The sequence below is a fragment of the Neoarius graeffei genome, chromosome 4 (genome assembly GCF_027579695.1).
Source record: "Neoarius graeffei isolate fNeoGra1 chromosome 4, fNeoGra1.pri, whole genome shotgun sequence".
NCBI lineage: Eukaryota > Metazoa > Chordata > Actinopteri > Siluriformes > Ariidae > Neoarius > Neoarius graeffei.
The window spans coordinates 73,595,350-73,617,031 of record NC_083572.1 but is presented as its reverse complement, the minus strand read 5'-3'; the positions used below and the strand labels follow the sequence as shown (position 1 = coordinate 73,617,031).

Below are 21,682 nucleotides of genomic sequence, written 5' to 3'. Positions count from 1 at the left end.
ACCAGAGCCTCATTATATTCCACAGACTGTCCTCCTCCTTTCTCTCCATTAGAATTCAGAAGATTTCACATGCAGTTGTCTTCCTTCAGACGACTTACATCTGCAGGGAGTCTAAATGTATTCCATTCACAGGAAGGATGAATCTGTTGCCTCTGACAATGTCACATTTCTTCAGTGATACTAAGATTCGTCAATTTTTGTCCATTTTAAATCAAACAGATAAAATTAAATCTGTCTCCTGAAGTCTCTGACCCTTTTTTTAAAACATGGGAACACCATTCTTGTTAAATAACCTTTGAGCCATGTCTGTAATGATCAAACAATCCTTCTCATTATATGGTAGCAGTGTGTTTGCTCACCAAGAGCCCTCATTCTCATCATCTCTTACATGAAGTAGACACCACCTGCACTACAAATAAGTAATTGCTAGGGAGTATACTGGGATAAAGGTTAGTGTTAGCTGTGTATGATGGAGAACAACCAGACGGAATCAGCTATTAAGGTGAATCTGCACATGTACAGCAATAAATATTTTTATATATTAACCCTTTGATGCAAAACATGGATCAAAAGTGACCCGGCTGAGTTTTTATATTCTATATCTTTTCAATAAATTAATTCCATCATTCAGTATTCAAGGTATTCCTCAATTAACTTGTTTTTGATCATCATACATCCTTATTTTATTTTTTCCTTTCTTACTTTTTGAATAAAAACCCTTTTTGTATCACTACCCTTCTAATGCACAACATGGGTCAAAAACGACCTGCATTCATTTTCCAGTTTATTTCATGTATGGCTGAGTGTTTCTATGATATACTTTTGAAATAAATTCATTTTGTCATTTACTTTTCCAAATATGCAGTAAATATCTTGTTTTTGTTTAGCAGAAATCATTCATTCATTCATTATCTCTAGCCGCTTTATCCTTCTACAGGGTCGCAGGCAAGCTGGAGCCTATCCCAGCTGACTATGGGCGAAAGGCGGGGTACACCCTGGACAAGTCGCCAGGTCATCACAGGGCTGACACATAGACACAGACAACCATTCACACTCACATTCACACCTACGGTCAATTTAGAGTCACCAGTTAACCTAACCTGCATGTCTTTGGACTGTGGGGGAAACCGGAGCACCCGGAGGAAACCCACGCGGACACGGGGAGAACATGCAAACTCCACACAGAAAGGCCCTCGCCGGCCCCGGGGCTCGAACCCAGGACCTTCTTGCTGTGAGGCGACAGCGCTAACCACTACACCACCATAGCACAAATCATAATTTTTATTTTTATTTCTTAAGTTATGAACAAGCACAGCTTTTGTAATTCTACATCAAGTTTACACATATGGGTCAGAAACGACCCGCATGCGTTTACTACAGCGTTTGGTGGGAACTGTGAATTGTGCTTGTGTCAGACATTTCACAGCTCAGCACAGCGCCCTTTGCCCATCTAATACATGTAAGTAATGTTTTTCAATTGTTCTAACATTACCTTAGAAAAAAATTGATTATGTTTAGGTTACCTTGAGAGTGAGTAGATTACTTGTCAGAAAGTTACAAGTAATTACTATTAGCTACAGAGCTGTTGACATATTCTACTTTAGTTAGCTAATTTTATTGTAGTTGGCTTAGCTAACTACATAGTTAATAAATAAATAACTGGCCCCATTCACTGCTAAAGTAATTACTTGAAACAAATTATTATTATAGTATTAAGACATTTAATTTTAAATCACACTTAAATGACCCATGTGTAGTAATATAAAAAGTATTTTTGTTCATAAAGTAGGAAAGAAAAAATTAAATTAATGATTTGTGGTAATTAAAAACAATATTTAAAGAATACTTGGAATATTCAATCATAAAATAAATTGATTTCAAGAGACAGAGCAAAGAAAAACTCAGTCAGCATGAAATAACCTGGAAAATGAATGCGGGTCATTTTTGGCTCATGTTGTGCATTAGAAGGGGTGTGCATATGTTTTGCATCAAAGGGTTAAATATGTACAATTCCAGGGCGGCACGGTGGTGTAGTGATTAGCGCTGTCACCGCACGGCAAGAAGGTCCGGGTTCGAGCCCCGTGGCCAATGAGGGCCTTTCTGTGCGGAGTTTGCATGTTCTCCCCGTGTCCGTGTGGGTTTCCTCCGGGTGCTCCGGTTTCCCCCACAGTCCAAAGACATGCAGGTTAGGTTAACTGGTGACTCTAAATTGACCGTAGGTGTGAATGTGAGTGTGAATGGTTGTCTGTGTCTATGGCCAAGTTTACATTAGACCGTATCTGTCTCGTTTTCTTCGCGGATGCACTGTCCGTTTACATTAAAACGCCTGGAAACGCCGGGAAACGGGAATCCGCCAGGGTCCACGTATTCAATCCAGATCGTGTCTGGTCCGGTGCTGTGTAAACATTGAGAATACGCGGATACGCAGATACGCTGTGCTGAGCTCTAGCTGGCGTCGTCATTGGACAACGTCACTGTGACATCCACCTTCCTGATTCGCTGGCGTTGGTCATGTGACGCGACTGCTGAAAAACGGCGCAAACTTCCGCCTTGTATCACCTTTCATTAAAGAGTATAAAAGTATGAAAATACTGCAAATACTGATGCAAATACTGCCCATTGTGTAGTTATGATTGTCTTTAGGCTTGCCATCCTTCCACTTGCAAGTGGTAAGTGACGCGCATGCCCGATATGCACTGAGATCACACACACAGCGGCTCAGTCCCAAATCACTGCTCGTGCGCTTCACTCGCGCGCTCTGTGAGCTGTGCAGGGCCGGAGTGCGCACCCTCCAGAGGGCACTCGCTGTTCAGGGCGGAGTGATTTGGAGCGCAGGATGCCTGCGGAGCCGAGCGTATCTGTGTATTGGCGTTGCTGTGTACACGCGAATCATGTATTGGCGTTGCTGTGTGCACGCTAATCGTTTTAAAAACGTTAATCTGATGATCCGCTGATACGGTCTAATGTAAACCCCACCTATGTGTTAGCCCTGTGATGACCTGGCGACTTGTCCAGGGTGTACCCTGCCTTTCGCCCGTAGTCAGCTGGGATAGGCTCCAGCTTGCCTGCGACCCTGTAGAACAGGATAAAGCAGCTAGAGATAATGAGATGAGATGAGATGAAATACAGAATGTACAATCCCAATTCCATAAATTTGGGATGTGGTGTAAAGTATTTAAAAAACAGAATCTGATGATTTTCAAATCATGGAAACCCTATATTTCATTGAAAATAGTACAAAGACAACTTATCAAATGTTGACACTGAGAATTTTTTATTGTTTTTTGAAAAATTTATGTTAATTTTGAATTTGATATTAGCAACACATTTCAAAAAAGTTGGGATGGGGCATGTTTACAACTGTGTTGCCTCACCTCTACTTTTAACATCACTCTGTAAATGTTTGGGAACTGAGGAGACCAATTGCTGTAGTTTTGAAAGAGAAATGTTGTCCCATTCTTGCCTGATATGCACAACAGTTCGGGGTTTCCTTTGTCGTATTTTGCACTTCAAAATGCACCAAATGTTTTAAATGGGAGACAGATCTCGACTGCAGGCAGGCCAGTTTAGCACCCGGACTCTTTTACGACAGAGCCATGCAGTTTTAATATGTGTAGAAAGTGGTTTGGCATTGTCTTGCTGAAAGAAGGAAGACCTTCCCTGAAAAAGAATTTGTCTGGATGGCAGCATATTGCTCTGAAATGTGTATATATCATTCAGCATTAATGATGATGCTTTCGATGTACAAGCTACCTATATCATGTGCACTAATGCACCCTCATACCATCACAGATGCTGGCTTTTGAACTGTGCACTGATAACAAGCTGGATGGTCCCTCTCCTCTTTAGCCTTGAGGACATGGTGTCCATGATTTCTCAAAAGAATTTCTACTTTTGATTCATCAGACTGGGTGGCACAGTGGAGTAGTGGTTAGCACTGTCGCCTCACAGCAAGAAGGTCCGTGTTCGAGCCCCGTGGCCGGTGAGGGCCTTTCTGTGTGGAGTTTGCATGTTCTCCCCGTGAACGCGTGGGTTTCCTCCGGGTGCTCCAGTTTCCCCCACAGTCCAAAGACATGCAAGTTGGGTTAACTGGTGACTCTAAATTGACCGTAGGTGTGAATGTGAGTATGAATCCGTGTCTATGTGTCAGCCCTATGATGACCTGGTGACTTGTCCAGGGTGTACCCCGCCTTTCGCCCGTAGTCAGCTGGGATAGGCTTCAGCTTGCCTGCAATCCTGTAGAACAGGATAAAGTGGCTAGAGATAATGAGATGAGATGTGCTATACGTAGATGATGTGATCCCCACATTCTTTGCAATTTTACATTGAGAAACGTTATTCTTAAATTGTTGCACTGTTTACCCACACAGTCTTTCACAGAACAGTGAACCCCTCCCCTTCTTTACTTCTGAGAGACTCCACCTCTCTGGGATGCTCTTTTTATGCCCAATCACGTTTTGTTGCCCCTGTCCCAACTTTTCTGAAACGTGTTGCTGACATCAAATTCAAAATGAGCATGTATTTTTCAAAACAAAAATAAAAGTTCTCATTTTCAACATTTTATATGTTGTCTTTGTATTATTTTCAATTAAATATATGGTTTCCAAGATTTGCAAATTATCATATACCGTACTATTTTTTTATTTATGTGTTACACAGTGTCCCAAATTTATGGAATTGGAGTTGTATTATATTACATAAGTAAATATGTAAATAAATTTTATATCAAATATTTTTTATATTAAATATGTATGTAATCAAAATAATGTAGGTAATGGATTCACATTATCTGATCTCAGATGTGCAAAACAGCATTACTATTCCAGTAGAATGCTGTATGCACAGTGCTTGCACCAGTTAAGAGGATCAAGTGCTAGTGCATAGTATAGACAATTTAAAAAGGACCTGGTTTTTATATGGTGTATACTGTCAGTCAAAGGTGGGATATACAATTGCACTGCATGAGATTATATTTTAATTGTCTTAAAGATATTTTGATGAAGGCCTATGGTTGAAATTCTTTTCTAAGACAAATGTAAATCGTGAATAGTTAATGCCAATATACAGTGGTGCTTGAAAGTTTGTGAACCCTTTCGAATTTTCTATATTTCTGCATAAATATGACCTAAAACATCATCAGATTTTCACACAAATCCTAAAAGTAGATAAAGAGAACCCAGTTAAACAAAAGAGACAAAAATATTATACTTGGTCATTTATTTATTGAGGAAAATGATCCAAGGTTACATATCTGTGAGTGGCAAAAGTATGTGAACCTCTAGGATTAGCAGTTAATTTGAAGGTGAAATTAGAGTCCAGTGTTTTCAGTCAATGGGATGACAATCAGGTGTGAGTGGGTACCCTGTTTTATTTAAAGAACAGGGATCTATCAAAGTCTGATCTTCACAACACATGTTTGTGGAAGTGTATCATGGCACGAACAAAGGAGATTTCTGAGGACCTCAGAAAAAGCGTTGTTGATGCTCATCAGGCTGGAAAAGGTTACAAAACCATCTCTAAAGAGTTTGGACTCCACCAATCCACAGTCAGACAGATTGTGTACAAATGGAGGAAATTCAGGACCATTGTTACCCTCCCCAGGAGTGATCGACCAACAAAGATCACTCCAAGAGCAAGGCATGTAATAGTCAGCGAGGTCACAAAGGACCCCAGGATAACTTCTAAGCAACTGAAGGCTTCTTTCACATTGGCTAATCTTAATGTTCATGAGTCCACCATCAGGAGAACACTGAACAACAATGACGTGCATGGCAGGGTTGCAAGCAGAAAGCCACTGCTCTCCAAAAAGAACATTGTTGCTCATCTGCAGTTTGCTAAAGATCACATGGACAAGCCAGAAGGCTATTGGAAAAATGTTCTGTGGATGGATGAGACCAAAATATAACTTTTTGGTTTAAATGAGAAGCATTATGTTTGGAGAAAGGGAAAAACTGCATTCCAGCATAAGAACCTTATCCCATCTGTAAAGCATGGTGGTGGTAGTATCATGGTTTGGGCCTGTTTTGCTGTATCTGGGCCAGGATGGCTTGCCATCATTGATGGAACAATGAATTCTGAATTATACCAGCGAATTCTAAAGGAAAATGTCAGGACATCTGTCCATGAACTGAGGCTACATCCACACGACAACGGCAACGAGATGTTATTTTAAAAAAATATCGCGTCCAAATGGGCAACGATCAGTAAAATATCAGGTCCATATGGCAACGCAACGCTTGCTGAAAACGATGCAATACACATGCCACACCTCTAGGGGCGCTGTAAGACGGTCCCTTTGGAGACACCAGAACAATAGAAGAAGTAAGGACGCATGCGCATAAACTATTATGCGCGAGACTTCATATTAGCCACAAAGTCAGAAAAATCTGTTCGTAAAATTACATTATAATGACCAAATACAATGAAAAGTATTTTTCCAGTCTCATCTGTGAAAGGTAATCCCATGTGATCTCGTTTGGATGGCAAACCTGTTGGTACAGTTAAACGCAGCACATGAATGAGGCATCTTTATTCTCCGCTTTGACCCATCCAATATGGCGGCGAGGATGACGTATGATTCTACGTGGAAGGCGGCGTCTTTAATGGTCCAGAATAAATTGAATGCTACACGTTGATGGATTAATTTGTTCTTCTACGCCCTTTTTGAGGAATGTATTGTAGGACTTAAACCAACATCTGAAGAGGTGAGATCGCTCTTTTTTTTCCCTATTTTTGCTGGCGGGATTGACTCTGCCCTAAGGGCTATTCTCTCTCTCTCTCTCTCTCTCTCTCTCTCTCTCACTTTGCACCATTACACAATAAATATTCACAGTGAAAATATTTTGTAAGCGCGTTTCATGAACCAAGTTATAGGATTTGTTGACAACTCGCATCGAGTTTGTTACACTTCTACCCGGTGTGAAGCACTCACAGTCATGTGGTTGTGACGTCATCGTAAACAAATCCGTTCTACTCATCCAGACGACTTCGCAACGGCAACGTTGCCAGATCTTTCCACTCTGGAACCCGTTCTCAAAAGATTGCATTTTGGGGCACCCAAAACGCCGGTGCCATGTGGACGCCAGGCCGAAACGATAAACAATTGTATCGGAGTCACCTGAATTCGTTGCCGTGTGGACAGGGCCTGAATCTCAAGAGAAGGTGGGTCATGCAGCAAGACGACCCTAAGCACACAAGTCGTTCTACCAAAGAATGGTTAAAGAAGAATAAAGTTAATGTTTTAGAATGGCCAAATCAAAGTCCTGACCTTAATCCAATCGAAATGTAGAAGGACCTGAAGCGAGCAGTTCATGTGAGGAAACACACCAACATCCCAGAGTTGAAGCTGTTCTGTACAGAGGAATGGGCTAAAATTCCTCCAAGTCAGTGTGCGGGACTGATCAACAGTCACCGGAAACGTTTAGTTGCAGTTATTGCTGCACAAGGGGGTCGCACCAGATACTGAAAGCAAAGGTTCACATACTTTTGCCACTCACAGATATGTAATATTGGATCATTTTCCTCAATAAATAAATGACCAAGTATAATATTTTTGTCTCAATTGTTTAACTGGGTTCTCTTTATCTACTTTTAGGACTTGTGTGAAAATCTGATGATGTTTTAGGTCATATTTATGCAGAAATATCGAAAATTCTAAAGGGTTCACAAACTTTTAAGCACCACTGTATGAAATTCTCTCTCTCTCTCTCTCTCTCTCTCTCTGACAGCTAGTGTGGCTGTAAGGCTGAAGAGACCCATCTACAGCATGTTCAAAACAGCGTAAAGAGCAAATGAGTGGAGACATGAGTGTGAGTTGTGTAGCTTTTGAAAAATGTAATACTCGGCATTCAGTAATATCAATTCCATGTGCAGTAATTCAAGGTGTGGCTTTCAGAAATATTAGGCACCTGGGTGTTATTATATGCCCCCCGAAGCCTTTAGGGTTTTTTGTTTGTTTGTTTGTTTTGTCTTTGTTGTTATTGTTGTTGTTTTCTTTATTTGTTCTGGTTCTGCTCATCTTAGTTCACATTGGTGTCCCTTGTTCTGAGATTTGGTTCTGAATTTCTCTTTTGATGCATAAAGCTAATTATGTATATAATTATTATTTCTCAAGAATTCATACCCAGGATTATTTCTATTTTAAGGATAATGTAAATTCTTCTCCAGTGAGCTGACACCCCTGAACCAAGAGTCACCATGACCTTGACCAGGATAAAGAAGTAACTGAAGATGAATAAATGAATGAACTGAAATATATTTTATGCTTGAAAAAGTGTTTCTAGAACTTTCTGTTATCATGCATTCCTGATCTGCAATAGGTACTTTCACATCTGTGAGACATGATGTGACATTAATGTAATATTTGGGTTATAAATTATTTGACATCATGGGGACCATTTATGTCAAAATGTCAGATTGAAATGTAACATAGCATGATTTGAAATGTAGTTTAATTTTTGGAGAGATGCCATGTTATATATTTGATTCATGGAACTTGTAAAATTGACTCTTTTTGTAGACTTGGATAGAGAAATGGGGCACAGAGAGAATAACAGGAAAGAAAATGAGCACAGGCTGAAGAGTCATTTTGGTTTTTGGCATTATTTGAAAAGTGATTTGGAGGAAGAGAAGTAAGGCCCAGAGAAAGCCCAAATAGACTGCGCGACTGTGATCTGACCCTCAGTCTGACCTATGAACAAAAGGTGCCCTAACAAGTGACTCTCCATATTGTGTATACAACAAACAGCACTCCCCATATTGTGTATACAACAAATGCTATATTACACTCTTAGGAAAAAAAAAAACTTCTTAAGTGTTTAAAAGTTTGTGAGTCAACATTTCAGTGCATTTAAAGTGAGCTGGATAAATAACTGCTTCTTTCTTATTATTTTTATTTTGTTCTTATTGTTTTTCAAAATGATTACTCAGTTGACTTTGAGTTGTTTTTTATCATAGTCATCTTTGGTACACAGTTAGCCATGGTGCAGTATGTTCTGTAATTTCAGTAAATCCGCTGAGAGCCCTGTGGTGAGGTTTGTCTGACTCCTCACTTTTCCTTCAACCATGATGTAGTCATCATAACCTCCCTGCCTGGCTGATAATGCAGAGCCAGATCAATCGCTTCATCCCCTAAGGAGGCAGCAGGGGTTTGAGACTGAAAGATTGTGTTTCTCTCTCTCTCTCTCTCTCTCTCTCTCTCTCTCTCTCTCTCTCTCTCTCTGCATTTGAAAGAGAGAGAGAATCTGGACCAACATGCCTCTTTACACCTCTCTGTTGAATAATGTAGCTGTATACTTTTTTCCCTAGGTACTAAGATTTGGTCAACCTGAAAAGGTTTAAAGGAGTGCTTCTGTATCTGAAATACTGTACATTTCTAAAACCTCAAACAGAATGACAGGTGTGTGTGTGTGAGAGAGAGAGAGAGAGAGAGAGAGAGAGAGTGTGTCATGGGGAGGTGGAGAAGTTAGTTGTGTACTGGTTTGGTATAAGAAGGCAACTAGGGAGGAAACCAGAAAAGATTATCATTGTTCCATTGGAGAATATAACTTAGTGAAGGAATATCTGATTATCACTTTTGAGTCTCCCTTGGTTCTTTGATTGTGACCCTATATCTAAAAATTAAAAGAATATAGATTATGATCATATTCACAACCCCAATTCCATAAATTTGGGACACTGTGTAAAATGTAAATAAAGAAAATATTATGATGATTTGCAAATCATAGAAATCCTATATTTCATTGAAAATAGTCAAAAGACAACATATCAAATGCGGAAACTGAGAAATTTTATTGTTTTTTTGAAAAATATATGCTCATTTTGAATTTGATGTCAGCAACGTGTTTCAGAAAAGTTGGGACAGGGGCAACAAAAGACTGAAAAATTTGTGTAATGCAAAAAAAAAAATTGGTTAATTGCCAACAGGTCAGTAACATGATTGGGTATAAAAAGAGCAACCTAGAGAGGCTGAGTCTCCCGTAAAGTTGGGGGTGGGTTCACTGCTTTGTGAAAGACTGCGTGGGCAAACAGTGCAACAATTTAAGAATAATGCTCTTCAATGTAAAATTGCAAAGAATTTGGGGATCACATCATCTATGGTACATAACATCATTAAAAGATTCAGGGAATCTGGGGAAATCTGTGTATGCAAGAGACAAGGCTGAAAACTGACATTGGATGCCTGTGATCTTCAGGCCCTCAGGAGATGCTGCATTAAAAGCAGACACGTGTCTGTAGTGGAAATCACTGTATGGGCACACTTCAGAAAACCATCGTCTGTGAAAACAGTTCATTACTGCATCCACAAATGCAAGTTAAAACCAGATATAAACAATATCTAGAAACACCGCTACCTTCTCTGGGCCCAAGCTCTTTTATGATGAAGTCGAAAATTGTCCCGAGGTCTGATGAATCAAAAGTAGAAATTATTTTGAGAAATTATGGACACCACGAGTGGTTAGTGCTGTCGCCTCACGGCAAGAAGGTCCGGGTTCGAGCCCCGTGGCCGGCGAGGGCCTTTCTGTGCGGAGTTTGCATGTTCTCCCCGTGTCCGCGTGGGTTTCCTCTGGGTGCTCCGTTTTCCCCCACAGTCCAAAGACATGCAGGTTAGGTTAACTGGTGACTCTAAATTGACCATAGGTGTGAATGTGAGTGTGAATCATTGTCTGTGTCAATGTGTCAGCCCTGTGATGACCCGGTGACTTGTCCAGGGTGTAACCCGCCTTTTGCCCGTAGTTAGCTGGGATAGGCTCCAGCTTGCCTGCGACCCTGTAGAACAGGATAAAGCGGCTAGAGATAATGAGATGAGATGAGATGAGATGAGATGGACACCATGTCCTCCAGGCTAAAGAGGAGAGGGACCATCCGGCTTATCAGTGCACAGTTCAAAAGTCAGCATCTGTGATGGTATGAGGGTGCATTAGTGCACATGACATGGGTAGGTTGTACATCTGGCACCATTAATGCTGAATGATATATACACGTTTCAGAGCAATATGCTGCCATCCATACAAAATATTTTTCAGGGAAAGCCTTCCTTCTTTCAGCAAGACAATGCCAAACTGCTTTCTGCACATATTAAAACTGCATGGCTCTGTAATAAGAGTCCGGGTGCTAAACTGGCCTGCCTGCAGTCGAGATCTGTCTCCCATTTAAAACATTTGGTGCATTATGAAGCACAAAATATGACAAAGGAGACCCCGAACTGTTGAACAACTGAAATTCTATATCACGCAAGAATGGGGCAACATTTCTCTTTCAAAACTACAGCAATTGGTCTCCTCAGTTCTCAAACATTTACAGAATGTTGTTAAAAGTAGAGATGATGCAATACATGCCCCGTCCGTTTTTTTTAAAATGTGTTACTGACATCAAATTCAAAATGAGCATTTAAAAATAAAATTTAATTAAATAAAATGTCTCAGTTTTAACATTTAATATGTTGTCTTTGGACTATTTTCAATTAAATATAGGGTTTCCATGATTTGCAAATCATCATATTCTGTTTATTTACATTTTACACAGTGTCCCCAATTTATGGAATTGGGGTTTGTAATACAGAACCAGTAAAGTCTAATTGGTAAGCCAAGTCAAATATTTAAGGCAAGTGAAATCAGTAAAGAAATTAATCAGTAATAAATCTAATAGGTGAAATGAGTCAGAAGAGTCTGGAATAAATGTTTACTGATCAGTGCTCACGTACTTGAATTATTTATTCATAACTTTTCATTCATTCATTCATTCATTAATCCATGAGATGGCTATGGTTTTAATAGGTAGCAAAGGCACAGATTTACCCCAAAGTAATAAAAGGAGCATTTCCTTTGCAATACATTTAGTGACTTATTTCTCAAGTAATTCAGTGCTGATTTGTGTAGCCTTCATAAACCTGACCTCACTGCAATTTACCACTGTAAAAACCTAAATGTAAATTTATTGACAGCTGTAGTTTATCTGGGATGTAAGTGTTATTACACTCATAAAAGCTGTCTGTTAAATGATTCTTAGTGGATTTAGAGGGTTTTTAATTTAATTTTATTTTTTTCACTAATGTATCTGTAATTAAAGAGGTTTTTTTTAATTACTACCAATCCTGATAGCTACTTGGCTATGCCTGAAAAGGAGGTATTGTGTGGCTGTTTTGGGGAGGAGGTGTGGATGCAAGTTATTGTACAAAGACTCACCACAAAGCAAAAAGTCTAAGTGGTGTGTCCTACTCCTGTGGCAGTTCCACCTGCCCTTGTTTTCCCTGATTGTTTCCTCCTGTGTCTACTTTGCTGCACCACTGTCTTGTTCTGATGTCACACCAGTCAGCTCATGTGTAATGTAGAGAGAGAGAGAGAGAGAGAGAGAATCTATGCACAGAGGAACTTTAATACAAAGTCCAAACAGGAAGTAGTCAACACAGAAAGGAAAAGGGGGGAACCCTATGCAAACAGCCCAAAGGATAACCTAAAGAACATACCAAGACAATGGCCAAGGGATAAAGCATAGCAATAATGATTAGGAGATAACAAGGCTCAGAACCTACACAATCACAACCAGTGGACAGGTTTGGTAGAAATGAATGTTCTAATGCGTTTATATACTAGTCAGTGTGGAAGTGCAAAATAAAAACATTTCAGTTAAAAAAAAAATTCAGAGCTTTATAGAGTAGAAAATATCAGTAGCATGATGAGCTGTGATTTAGGTTGCTCTGCCCTGGAGGGAGGTGTTTTGGCAACAAGGTAGAAGGATAATGACTAATGTGGTACATTTTATTTGATTTCTCTCTCTCTCTGTCTCTTTCCCTCTCCATCCATCCCTCTCCAAGGGTGGTATTACTATTGGACACATCCACCACCTTCCCAGCTTGACCTACTGTAAGAAAGTCAAATTTAAAATATTGGTTATAATTTGGTATAGTTAGGCACACGCAAAAATAAAAATGTTGGGTCAAAGACAGCCTAACTATTAACCCAATTAAGGGATGATATAGTACCTTCCTAACATTTCCTCAATTGTTTTAAAGCCCCATTATGTGAGAATTGTTACTTTTTGCGGAGTATAATTCACTTTTACAACATTGCCTTAAACAGAAATCGTGCTTTGAGCTCCCGTCATAGACAGCTGTGCACATGCATTTGTGTGCAAGTTGAAGGGTATGGAACAGCAGAAGCTAAAGAACTGTGTTGACTAACAAGGTAGAGTAATCTTACAGGATTTTACACAAATATGACTCATCTCATCTCATTACCTCTAGCCACTTTATCCTGTTCTACAGGGTCGCAGGCAAGCTGGACCTATCCCAGCTGACTACGGGTGAGAGGCGGGGTACACCCTGGACAAGTCGCCAGGTCATCACAGGGCTGACACATAGACACAGACAACCATTCACACCTACGGTCAATTTAGAGTCAACAGTTAACCTAACCTGCATGTCTTTGGACTGTGGGGGAAACCGGAGCACCCGGAGGAAACCCACGTGGACACGGGGAGAACATGCAAACTCCACACAGAAAGGCCCTCGCCGGCCACGGGGCTTGAACCCGGACCTTCTTGCTGTGAGGCAACAGCACTAACCACTACACCACCGTGCTGCCCACAAATATGACCACATAGTTTTATTTATTGTGACATCAAAGATGAACATTAACATAAAAAGAATAACAGAAGGTTTTAGTTTTGCTGAAATACCATGTTTGAATTTTCAGGCCATGTACTATACATTGTTTGCTAAGCATATGAATGTGGCGTATGTGTAATCGACATGATATAGGCACATATTTCACATAATATACATTGGGCAGTATAATGTACTACAAGCTAGCTGAGATTGGTTTACAAAGTTGCAAGCTTTCAAGGTTTATTTGATGCAAGATTGATAAAGACAGACCAAACGTTTTGGCATGAGATTAACTTATTTATTTGTATGCTTGCCTGAGACAGGACTGAAGTTAGATTACTTTTGTCATCTGGGAAAAACTACAGATCTCAGTGAGACAGGGATAACACAGATAAGGTTACAGCCTATGTTGCAATCTTTCATAAATAACATTGGTAGGGATGTACACTCTGCCATCAGTTTGTCATTGTTTTCCTGTTAGCTGTGAGACAGATCATTACTTATGTCTTGAAGTAAACATGCATGCTCAGACATTTTTTGCTGCACTGCAAGTCAATCTTTGCAAAGTATTGCACATAACTTGGAATAGTAGCATGCTAAGCTAATGTAACCAGATCCATAGTAACACTGACATATCTAATGCTGGGGGATGCTATTGGACATAGTCAACTAAATTAACTTTACAAAACTTGGATGCCTTTGACACTAAATGATGCAAACTTGGGTGGCAAGCAAGCCAACAAAGCTAGACAGCAACTAACACCATAGCAGTAATGTTAACATTAAGAGTCAGCCATAAGGTTCAACTCCAGAACCTTCCTTCTGTGATTCAACAGTGTAACCACTGCGCCACTTTGTTTTTTTTTAAAATAGTAGTAGTCATTGTCGTCATAGTAGTAGTAGTAATAGTATTATTATCTTAAAATACACTATGTTTTACAATACTTAATATTCAATTCTCCTTCTTCCAGCTGCTCCCATTGGGAGTCACCACAGCAGATCTGTGCCACATATTTGATTTGGCATAGGTTTTACACTGGATGCCCTTCCTATCTATCCGGACTTGGGACCAGCACTAAGTATGTTTACTAAGTAGGGTATTTTTGCAAGTCTTTGAACTGTAAGGGAAACCAGAGTACCTGGATGGAGCCCACGCAGAAAATAGGGAGAACATGCAAAATCCACACAGAAAGGCCCCTGTTGGCCATGGGGTTCAAACCTGGAACCTTCTTGCTGTGAGGTGACAGTGCTAATGACTACAGTACCGTGCCACCCACTTAATATTCAATTGCATGCTGCAATTTGTAGTCACACACACACATGTAATTCTATGCTTTACTGCACAGAGACTGTGCAGAGAGCAGCAGTCAAGACTGCATGGATGTGTTCATAAACTATCACAAACTTAACTATAAATGTAACTATGAGCTTACATGTGGTTTGTATCCACAGAATGCAGCTAGCGTAACCTCACTGAGTGTTCCATCATGAGTAACATCATATCCGAACAGCAAGTAATGGTAACTATCAGAAAAGGTTGCAAAAATGCACTCATTTGAAATTTTATTGGCAGCACGGTGGTGTAGTGGTTAGCACTACCTCACAGCAAGAAGGTTCTGGGTTCGAGCCCAGTGGCAGATGGGGGCCTTTCTGTGTGGAGTTTGCATGTTATCCCCATGTCTGCGTGGGATTCCTCTGGGTGCTCCGGTTTCCCCCACAGTCTAGTCTAAACCTTACCAATTTAGGCTAATTGGTGGCTCTAAATTGACTGTAGGTGTGAGTGTGAATGGTTGTTTGTCTCTATGTATCAGCCCTGCGATGACCTGGCAACTTGTCCAAGGTGTACACCACCTCTCACCCATAGTCAGCTGGGATAGGATCTAGCTTGCCCGTGACCCTGCACAGAATAAGCGGTTATGGATGAAATTTTATTTCAGTTAGGTAACACCTGCAGGGTTATGCACTAAAGAAGTTAATAATAACATTAATGGAACAAATAATCTAACAAAATAACATCTGTTCATTTTATGTAACATTACCTGAAATCAGCCAACTACATGATGCATTTTATATCTCAATGGATGTAGCAAAAGGATGTCAAATGGATATCAAATCAAATCAGTAGATTTTGTCACAAGCTAGATCGTTACAATTTAAAATGCTATTATGAGTCCAGAATATCTAAACCAACATGTTGGGTTGTTACCAAATTAACCCAATAATGAGACAAATAATCCAACTAAACTATCCAATATTTGTAACAGAGCAGTTGGGTTAGTCTAACATTTTTTACAGTGCCCTTACTCTAGATTAACTGACCAGCAGTTTCTCTAGTTTAATTTGATTTATGAAATGCACACTAGTTTTATAAATGCACATGCTAAAACAACTAACTATGTCATGCCATGATAAGATGGGCTTGACCACTTTCTTTTAAAATGTTTAGCTTACCTCGATCATTTAGAAGCTTCAGAAGTGTTGTTTTTCTCCTTTGTATTGGTTGTTCAGGTTGTCAGAGTGGACATAAAGACTTGACAAATTTACCTGAAAAAATTCTTTCATAAACATTACTTTGTGTTTCTACTTTCTTTTAACATTAATTGTGTGTATACTTTCTTTCTACAACCTTCCTCACCGACTATTACACTCTACCAATCTACACATTTTGTATGTGCGTGCTTTATTTCTACACCATTCTAGTATTGTTATTTATAACATCTAAGGGTAATTCTAACCATTTTTAGTGGTTAGAGATTATCTACTAAATGAGTGACATGGTGGTGCAGTGGTTATCACTGTTGCCTCACAGCAAGAAGGTTCTGGGTTCAAACCTTGTAACCAATAAGAGCCTTTCTGTATGGAATTTGCATGTTCTCCCCATGTCTGTGTGGGTTTCCTCTGGGTGTTCCGGTTTCCTCCCACAGTTCAAAGACATTCAGATTAGGTAAAATACCCAGCCACCGGGGTTGCACAAGCCAGTGCATATTTAGTGCTGGTACCAAGCCCAGATAGATTGGGGAAGGTTGCATCAGGAAGGGCATCCAGTGTAAAAACCTATGCCATGGACCATAATTTGGGAAGGATGATCCACTGTGGCAACCCCTAACGGGAGCAGCCGAAAGAAGAAGAAGAGGAGGAGATTATCTATTAAACTTCAACAACCCTAAATGTTTGGCACGTTGTTGAGTATTAGTTAAGAGCCTGGTTGGGGTAAGTGGTCTAACAGGTGGTTGACAGATGGTTTGTTGAACATTTGTTGTGTTACAGTGGATTATATCAAGTGTTACCTTTGGTTTGTTTTTATCTAACAGTGTAATGGCAATTAGTAAAATTGCACTGAGGTCAGGGTGCCATTTTTCCTCTTTGCCTGACACAAATTTTTATCCAGTTTATCGAGTCAGGATTTTGGTAAGGGTGCTCTACTCTTTATAATTGCTGCCAACCATGTGGAAACAGCAGCTCTGAGTTCTCATGGATATCATAGAAATATGATGAAAACAAGTTTTTATCTAAATTATTGTGCTTTTACTCAGTACAAAGTGGTGTCCAGGCCCCCATTGTCACTTTTCACATCAAAACATATCTTCTGGTTATACTGACCAATATATAATACAGTATGGTATATGGTTAGTGGTTAACAACTGCCTTCACTGAAGGAAACTGTGGCAGCGGGGGCGTGGCCAAGCAGCAGTCTGTGAATGGAGGGTGGGGTCGGGGAAGGTAAGTGGCTAAGTCATTCCACCTGCTGTCAGTTAATGTGTGTGTGTGTGTGTGTGTGTGTGTGTGTGTGTGTGTGTGTGTGTTTTACAGGGACGGAGCATAAAAGGAGAGAGCAGAGAAAGGGAGCTCTCTCCCCAACCACAATGCATGTGAGTGAGTGAGTGAGTGAGTGAGTGAGTGAGTGAGTGAGTGAGTGAGTGAGTGCAAGCAAGCAAGCTAGCTGAAAAGGCCAAATAAAAGTATTCGTATAAATATCAACTCTCGCCTGCCATGCTTCTGTGCTCCACTCACATCAGGAAGTGTTACAGAAACCTTTTGCAATTTGAAATGAAATAATTTATTAATGAAGCAATATGAAACTGAATTACAGGTATGTATGTATGTATGTACAGTTGTGGTCAGAAGTTTACATACAATGACATGAATGTCATCTTGGATATGAATGTCATGGCAATATTTGGGTTTTCAGTAATTTCTTTGAACTGTTCTTTTTCTGTGGCAGATTGTACAGCATACTGGTACATCTTTAATTTAAAAAAAAAAAAAACACTAGAATTTGGTGCACAAGTTTTAATTTTCTTTGGGTTTTCTGAAATCAACACAGGGTCAAAATTATACATACAGGGTCAAAATTTACATACGCTCACTTAGATTATTAATTCAGAGGTGCTGAAACTTCCAAAATGTCTCTTATCTTGTCAAGGCCGAGGTCTCTTAACTTCCTGTCAGTGATCATGATTAACTACAGCTGGCAGCTTCTCTGTGCCTTCATAAAAAGGGTTTGTTTACAGCACTCATTGGATTGACCAACACACAATACAATCGGAAAGTCCAAGGAGCTCAGTGCAGATCTGAGAAAGAGGATCACAGATATACACAGCTCCAGAATGTCTCTTGGAGTCATTTCTAAACAACTGCAAATTCCAAGATCAGTTCAAACAATTGTATGCAAGTTATTGTGAGGTGTAGTCACTTTGCCAAGCTACTTTGCTTCAAGAAAACTTAAACTGTCACCCTCAGCTGAAAGGAAATTGTTTTGGATGGTCAGGAATAACCTGGAAACCACCATGGCACAGCCCTGCCATGAACTGGAAGCTGATGGATCACTGTCTACAGTTCAGATCACCATGGACTAAGAGGCTGCTGTCCAAGAAATAACCCCCTGCTCCAAAATTGACACCTTCAAGCTTAACTAAAGTTTAAAGCTGACCACACGGGCAAAGAAAAAGGCTTCTAGAGGATAGTTGTATGGTCAGGTGAGACAAAGATTGAGTTGTTTGGCTACAATGACCACCATGTACAGAGGGACACTGTACCAGCTGGTGGTGGTGATAGGATCATCATGCTCTGGGGCTGTTTTACTGCCAGTGGAACTGGTTCATTGCACAAAATGGATGGAATAATGAAGAAGGAGGACTACCTCAGAATTCTTCAACATAAACCATCAGAAACTTGAACACGACTTGGGAGTTACAACAGGACAATGAACCCAAACATGCATCAGAGCTGGTTGTAGAGGATAAAGCAGGCTAACATTAAGCTTAAAACAAGTCCTGACTTCAACCCTATTGAAAACATATGAACTGTGCTTATACGTTGAGTCCATGCCAAGAAAAAAAAAAACAAATTTAATTGACCTCTACTAATCTTACCATGAAGAGTCATGAAATGTCCAACCAGAATCCTGCCAGAAGCTTGTTCATGGTAAACATTTTACCCAAACATTAGGTGTGCTATATGTATATTTTTGACCCTGTGTATAATTTTGACCCTATGTTGATTTCAGAAAACCCAAAGAAAATTAAAACTTGTGCACCAAATTCTACTGTTTTTTAAAATTAAAGATGTATGCTGTACATTCTGCCACAGAAAAAGAGCAGTTCAAAGAAATTACTGAAAGCCCAAATCTTGCCATGACATTCATATCCAAGATGACATTCATGTCACTGTATGTAAACTTCTGACCACAACTGTATGTATGTATGTATGTATGTATGTATGTATGTATGTATGTATGTATTTTTTTATGTATTTGTTTATTTAATTATATAAATGCCCTACTATTATTTCCATTTCCCTGCCCTACTACACTTGCCTCAGTTTAACCCTTGGGGTCATCCCTTTGGCAACTCTTTGAAAAGTCAATGACAAATGCATACAATTCAAGTGGCACATGACACCCAAGGTAGTTTTGCCTAAATCCCTATTGCTCTTACTGCAGGAAAACAATGGCTTCACCAATGCAAAGCAATTTTGCCCCTCATTGTCTCTAGACAGCTTTAGACCTAATTATCTGCATCACAGCATATCTAATGCAAAATGCCTAGGAATCTTTATTTTGTTGGAAGTCATTTTAAAATGGCCTACCGGTAATATGCACCAGCATTGCTTCTCTGTTTCAGTAAGAACAGTAAACTAACAGAATATCAGAGTTGTTGAAATGATAAGGGCTAATACCATTGATTTTTACTGTCATACCAAAGAATACCAAGATTATACCATCAATAATAATAATTTAAAAGAAAAAATAGAAAATCGAATACTATTAACATGGATCACTTTTTTTTGGGGGGGGGTCCCCTGGGAAAAATTCATAAATACAAAAATCACTAACAATATTCCATTAATAATAATAATAATAATAATAATAATAATAATAACACTTTATTCAAGCAGTCTTGTTTCCTTTACATACTCAATGTGCTTGTATATAACTGTATAAGCAGTAGAAAGAAAGGGAAGGTCAATTTTCAATTTCAGTAAAAATACTGATTAAAGCAAACATTTGATGGATATTTTTAGATTACAGAAGAAATGTCAGGCTGGTTACAGAGCCAAGGTTCAGTAATGATGTAGTGATCCTGACCAATTAAAGGTAGACTGCCTTTCAGATTTTTCAAGTTTAAATCATAAAAATAATTTTCCCTGACACCCAATTATTTTTGTTTAGTGGACCGAAACCTACTGAATTCAAATCACAGACCTCCAATTTTATTTATTTTTCCCCCCGAATAGAATAATTAATTAATTTAGGGCCACATGGCCCTAAATTCTCCACTATTATTGCCTGCTTCAACGTAACCCAATTCAAGATACTACATTATGCATCATGTGGTGGGCTTTCCCCATTTGTGCAAGGAATTGTGGGATACAAATTTGAAACAGGAGAGAAAAATAGAGGATGTGAGTGTGCGAATGAAATGTGAAAGACCGACTACAGTAAAGTAAACCAAGAAGAAAAGACGTTATGTTGTGAAGGAAAGGAAACATGGGACCAAACTAATAAATATCGGCTGTCAGCGAGCACCTCGGTGTGATCAGCTGCTCGTTTAGTGACAGAATGATGTAACTGGGTCAGTGCACAGTCAAAGGTAAACCTGTGCATGCACACATGGACTTCCTCTGTCTACTTGACTGCATGAAGCAAGCGATTTCATGCACATTATTTGCTAGGGAATTCCCTCAAATTAAATACCTTCCCAGCCACAGAATGGCCTGATATTTTGTGAGATATTACAGAAATAAACATATATCACAATGACCAAATTTCAGAGGGAAATAAATTTCACCAGTTTTATGAAATCGAAAGGCTGTCTATAATATCACTTATCATAGAGGACTTGATTCCACATCTACACATGTCAATTAGTAATCTATTTGTAAAATCTGCCCTGGTTGATATTGCTGATATATCACATGGCAAATGTTTATTTCTGGAGTGAGAGAGTTAAAGTTAGAGTGAAAGAGAAAGTGAAATGGTGAGAGATAATGAGGATGAGACTGAATGTGAGAATGGAAATGCCCACGATTTACACATTATTGTCTGCATAATGTAGATTTTATCATTGCGTCTGCACTTCTCTGAGTAGAGCACAGAGAGACATGGTGATAAAAATGTACAGACTGTACATCCTGTCAGGGAGAGGAGCAATGATTGGTTTTTTATTGCTTTAAAAAGTTGCAAGAGTTTATAAAGTTGGCTTGAGTTATTTTTATGTTAGCTCACTACACAGCTGTGTAAAAGATTCTTCAATGTTATATTTATTCTATCCACATTCACTGGATATGAGCAATCATATCTACTACCAAGATATCAGCTCATATACTATGAGTAGAGAAAAACAAAATGGTGGAGCGTTTTGCTGAACCAACTGAGGATGAAATAAAAACTCTACTTGAAAACAAAACCTCAAACATTATCAAGTATTTAAAAGAAACAGAAATAGCTAAAAGAATATAGTTTTTGTTTGTTTGTTCCCCCAATATCGCCTGTTCCACACTCCAGCCCAGTCGATGGTGGTAATACACCTTTAAGTTGGTTTGCCAATCACAAAAAAAAAAAACGAAGAAGATGCCAAA

The 21,682-nt window shown here is 39.4% G+C and overlaps 1 long non-coding RNA gene across 4 annotated transcripts in view; it reads left to right on the top strand.

The window, feature by feature from the left end:
* Positions 1-21,682, top strand: part of LOC132884469 (uncharacterized) — a 123,443-nt gene that overhangs the window by 94,369 nt on the left and 7,392 nt on the right. For 3 of the 4 annotated variants that reach the window (XR_009654462.1, XR_009654463.1, XR_009654461.1), the window contains exons 2-3: positions 7,728-7,808; positions 17,414-17,472. This is a non-coding gene — a long non-coding RNA (uncharacterized LOC132884469). The remainder of the gene's footprint in view (positions 1-7,727; positions 7,809-17,413; positions 17,473-21,682) is intronic. The other variant, XR_009654464.1, reaches the window with a different exon arrangement.